Here is a 5,962-nt window from a genome sequence, read left to right on the forward strand (position 1 = left end):
GCCCAATATGCATAGGGAAGGCTCAGCAGGGAGGAGACAAATGAATAAAAGGAGGAAGCCAAGACAGATGGAGGCCTTTCCTCTGGGGTCTGTCTGCCCTCAGGCATCCAGGGTATACTATCCTTTGCTTGCCAAATAAAGCTGAGCTGTAACCAAGCTGTAACACTCGTCCACTGTTTCAAATTTTTGCTGCAGCAAGACAGAACTGAGGACATTATACACTCCCCTGATAGTTTCATCAAGAGACACTTTAGATTTGTGCACCAAAAGGAGGTTTTCTAAAATAAAATGATCATAATCCCCACTGAGCTTACAAATCATGTGTATTATAATGTTATACATGCATTCATGTGTGTTGTTAAAAAATACAAAGGATTCCAATTTTTGAGAAGATTCTATATGTTTATGACATCTATATAAATATATATTTGACTTTAATGTCAAGAATAATTTTAAATAACTCTTACTTTTGTCCATCAGTTATTTCATTAACTGAACAGTTACACTTATTCTAATCTATAATTTCTAACATAGTGAAAAGTTACTACATCTCAAACTTACCTGGATCTGAAATTAATTTATTTCTTTGCTAGATCATTTAATACTAGCTCTTTTATATCTCCTCACCCTGTTTCAGATCATTTGTTTCATTTACCATTAATAAACTCATTAGTCTAAAAAAGTTTATTGTTTAAATAGTGTTTTCATGTGATGATAAAAATCTGCAAAATCGTTTGTTCATTGTTATGACCAAAATTCAGTTATTGGCATTGAGATAATCACTCTACTTTAATTATGCTGCCTACAAAGGCTTACAGTACCTTCAATTCTGAACAGAACACTCATTAAAGCAATTCACCTCAAACTATTAAACTAAGAAATTAATGGCTCTGTCTACTGTGGCTCTTTATGGCAGATTACTTGAATAAGATAAAGTTTTATGTAAAGCACATTCTTTTCGCTTTGTCCTTGCTTTGCAATCTATCTTGAAGTTTGATGACCTTCCTTCCAATTCATCATTCTAATCAAACTTTCTAACTTGTAATAGTTACTTCCTGTGGTGTGCATTTTATTTGAGTGAATGTGGATTTGTGTGTGTGTATCTATTTAGGGCATAGAAGTTGTCACATGAAAAACAGTCTCAAGGACTCATATGACAAGATGAAAGAGTATAAACATTAGTGAAAGAAAAATAAAATGGATTCCCCTCCCCCATTCCCTGGTTTTTAACTTTGTCTTTTGGACCAAGAACTTACCTAATTCTTCTTGCCTGATACAACATATAAGAACTTGCTTTTAGAAAGGGATTTGGCTTGATGAATTGCTTCTCAGCCTTTTGGTTAAGATCAAGTATAAGTATCTGTTTTTATCAGTTTGATATCTGATACGTCCTCTGTCTGACTTTCCTTGTGGCTCAGCTGGTAAAGAATCCACCTGCAATGTGGGAGATCTGGATTCAATCCTGGGTTGGGAAGATCCCCTGGAGAAGGAAATGGCAACCCACTCCAGTATTCTGGCCTACAGAATTCCATGGACTGTATAGTCCATGAGTTTGCAAAGAATCAAACATGACTGAGTGACTTTCACTTTACTTTGATGAATTCACTCATACTGAGATGTAAATGATGCCTTCATCAAATATTGCTAAATGACAGGGTTTTTAAATTTTAAAATAAATACCACTACAATTATTAATATAAATCTTCATGCTAAGTTCAGTATAAATTAACATTGTTCTTCAAAAATGCTAAAAACATGGTGATTATAATGTATAGTTTATATTAAGAAATGCAAGGGCAAGACTCACCCCATTAGTTTGACAAAACATTCTCTTTTATTTAATGACAATTCTTTGAGGTGGGTAATATTATTCCTGTTTTGCATATTTGCATCCTTAGAGAAGTCTCCCTGAAATTTTTGAAATCACATTGTTGAGTCAATTAGTAAACACTTTTAAATCACTTAATCATTGGCAGGCAGGGGTGGTGGTGAAGAGTCTTTGCATTCATAGTTCAAACTTTAGTTAAAAATAAAATGTATTCCATACAGAATACATGCATACTCTCACTTACTTATATTTTGAAACATAATAACACCTGTAAACTCTGAATGGAGAAGATGAGGTAAGTGAGCCTGTATGGCTATGAGTTTCTTAAGTTTCTTAAATTTTATATGAAATGGTACAATTTTAATACTGACTAAACAGTGAAATGTTAAAGATATATATTGAAATCCCTAGGCACTGAATATATTGCAAAAAAAGTTTGTTGTTGTTTAGTGGCTAAGTCATGTCTGACTTTTTTGTGACCCCATGGACTATAGCTTGCCAGTCTCCTGTGTCCATGGATTTCACAGTCAAGAATACTGGAGGAGTTATCATTTCCTTCTTCAGGGGTTCTTCGCAACCCAGGAATTGAACCTGTGTCTCCTGCATTGGCAGGCAGATTCTTTACCATTGAGCCACCTGGGTTAGCCAAAATCAAATAGTTAAATAAAAATGGAATTCTAAACAATGAAAATAACACAAAATTGCAGAGGAAAATTTTAGAATGAACAAATTCCATGAAGAATCAACATATCAAACTTTTATATAAAATTAGTAGAAAACTTTAATATTTCTACATATATTAAATAAACTAAATTTATTATCAAAACTTATTCACAAAGAAAGCTGCAGCCCTAGGTAGGCTCACAGGTGAATTCTAGCAAATATTTGAGGGATACATAAGACAAATCCTACACAAACTGTTTCAGAAAATTAAGTAGAAAATACTTTCCATTTGTTTAATAAAACATTAATTTCCCTGATAACAAAATTAAACAAAGTCATTACAAGAAAAAAAAAGAAAACTACAGACAGCTATATTTAATGAAAAAAAGATGCATATGTTCTCTACAAAATATCAGCTAATAAAATTCTGCAATTTTATACTGACCAAGAGGGTAATGATAATAGGAATGCTAAGTTAAACACTTAAAAAAATTCAAAGTAGAGCTAGAACCCTCTTACCACCTCCAACATTCATGCCATGGGTAACCTGTGAAAGAAACAGTTATCAGTCACCCATGGTTGCATATGCACTTGGCTCAAGATTCAGAAAAGCTGAATTGGAGATCGTTGGAGAACTAGAGAAGCTACAGTTGCCATTGCTACCACAAACTCACAAAGTAAGGCACTAGTAAATTAAAAAAAAATTAATGCAGCTCACCCCATTATCAGGATAAAACTCATATAATAATTTCAATAAGTTAAGAAAACCTTTAAACTATTCAATGTCCACTCATTATAAAAGCTCTCAGCAAAGATGAATAGAAAGAACATCTTCAATTTGATGAAAAGAATATACAAATTCCTTCAGCTAACATGACACATAAAGATCAAAGATGAACCACTTTTCCCATAAGATCAGAAATGAGACGAATGTTTCTGCCCGCACAACTTATATTCAATATGTTATTGGAAATCTTTCCCAATGCAATCAATTCAGCTCAGTTTAGTCTCTCAATCATGTCCGACTCTTTGCAACCACATAAATCCCAGCACACCAGGCCTCCCTGTCCATCACCAACTCCGGAGTTTATCCAAACTCATGTCAGTTGAGTCCATGATGCTGTGCAACCATCTCATCCTCTGTTGTCCCCTTCTCCTTCTGCCCTCAATCTTTCCAAGCATCAGGGCCTTTTCAAATGAGTCAGCATTTCGCATCAGGTGGCCAAAGTATTGGAGTTTCAGCTTCAACATCAGTCTTTCCAGTCAACACCCAGGACAGATCTCCTTTAGGATGGACTGGTTGGATCTTCTTGCAGTCAAAGGACTCTCACGAGTCTTCTCCAACACTACAGTTCAAAAGCATCAATTCTTCGGCACTCAGTTTTCTTTACAGTCTCACATCCACACATGACTACTGGAAAAACCATAGCCTTGACTAGATGGACCTTTGTTGGCAAAGTGATGTCTCTTTGGTTGGAAAGAGACATCTGTGATATCTAGTTTGGTCATAATTTTTCTTCCAAGGACTATGCATCTTTTACTTTCATGACTGCATCACCATCTGCAGTGATTTTGGAGACCCCAAAAATAAAGTCTGCCACTGTTTCCACTGTTTCTCCATCTATTTGCCATGAAGTGATGGGACCAGATGCCATGATCTTAATTTTATGAATGTTGAGCTTAAAGCCAACTTTTTCACTCTCCTCTTTTCACTTTCACTTTCATCAAGAGGCTCTTTAGTTCTTCTTCATTTTCTGCCATAAGGGTGGTGTCATCTGCATCTCTGAGGTTTTTGACATTTCTGCTGGCAATCTTGATTCCAGGCAATTTAGCTTCTTCCAGCCCACGTGATGTACTCTTCATATAAGTTAAATAAACAGGGTGACAATTTACAGCCTTGACATACTCCTTTTCCTATTTGGAACCAGTCTGTTGTTCCATGTCCAGTTCTAACTGTTGCTTCCTGACCTGCATACAGGTTTCTCAAGAGGCAGGTCAGGTGGTCTGGTATTCCCATCTCTTTCAGAATTTTTCACAGTTTATTGTGATCCACACACTCAAAGGCTTTGGCATAGTCAATAAAGCAGAAGTAGATGTTTTTCTGGAACTCTCTTGCTTTATTGATGATCCAGCAGATGTTGGCAATTTGATCTCTTGTTCCTCTGCCTTTTCTGAATCCAGCTTGAACATCTGGAAGTTCACAGTTTATGTATTGCTGAAGCCTGGCTTGGAGAATTTTGAGCATTACATTGTTAGCTTCTGAGATGAGTGCGATTGTGCAGTAGTTTGAGCATTCTTTGGCATTGCCTTTCTTTGGGATTGGAATGAAAACTGACCTTTTCCAGTCCTGTGGCCACTGCTGAGTTTTCCAAATTTGCTGGCATACTGAGTGCAGCACTTTCACACCATCATCTTTTAGGATTTGAAATAACTCAACTGGAAAATAACTTACCTCCACTAGCTTTGTTCATAGTGATGCTTTCTAAGGTCCACTTGACTTCACATTCCAGGATGTCTGGCTCTAAGTGAGTCATCACACCGTCGTGATTATCTTGGTTATTATCATCTTTTTTGTACAGTTCTTCTGTGTATTCTTGACACCTCTTCTTAATATCTTCTGCTTCTGTCAGGTCCATACCATTTCTGTCCTTTATCAAGCCCATCTTTGCATGAAATGTTCCCTTGGTATCTCTAATTTTCTTGAAGTGATCTCTAGTCTTTCCCATTCTGTTGTTTTCCTCTATTTCTCTGCATTGATTCCTTAGGAAGGCTTTCTTATCTCTCCTGGCTATTCTTTGTAACTCTGCATTCAAATGGGTATATTGTTCCTTTTCTCCTTTGCTTTTCATTTCTCTTCTTTTCACAGCTCTTTGTAAGGCCTCCTCGGACAGCCATTTTCTTTTTTGCAGTTCTGTTTCTTGGGGATTGTCTTGATCCCTGTCTCCTGTGTAATGTCGTGAACCTCCACCCATAGTTCATCAGGCACTCTGTCTATCAGATCTAGTCCCTTAAATCTATTTCTCACTTCCACTGTATAATCATAAGGGATTTGATTTAGGTCATACCTGAATGGTCTGGGGCTTCCCTGGTGGCTCAGAGGTTAAAACGTCTGCCTGCAATGTGGGAGACCTGGGTTCAATCCCTGGGTCAGGAAGATCCCTTGGAGAAGGAAATGGCAACCCACTCCAGTATTCTTGCCTGGAGAATCCCATGGATGGAGGAGCCTGGTGGGCTACAGTCCACAGGGTCTCAAAGAGTCGAACACGACTGAGCGACTTCACTCACTCACTCACTCACTGAATGGTCTACTAGTTTTTCCTACTTTCTTCAATTTAAGTCTGAATTTGGCAAAAAGGAGTTCATGATCCAAGCCACAGTCAGCTCCCGGTCTTGATTTTGCTGACTGTATAGAGCTTCTCCATATTTGGCTGCAAATAATATAATCAATATGATTTCGGTGTTGACCATCTG

The 5,962-nt window shown here is 37.0% G+C and overlaps 1 pseudogene; it reads left to right on the plus strand.

Moving 5' to 3' along the window:
* The first annotated feature begins 1,320 nt into the window (after positions 1-1,320).
* On the plus strand, positions 1,321-1,434 carry LOC113899770 (annotated as a pseudogene).
* Positions 1,435-5,962: the final 4,528 nt, after the last annotated feature.

This window comes from Bos indicus x Bos taurus, chromosome 1, assembly GCF_003369695.1.
Source record: "Bos indicus x Bos taurus breed Angus x Brahman F1 hybrid chromosome 1, Bos_hybrid_MaternalHap_v2.0, whole genome shotgun sequence".
Taxonomy (NCBI): Eukaryota; Metazoa; Chordata; class Mammalia; order Artiodactyla; family Bovidae; genus Bos; species Bos indicus x Bos taurus.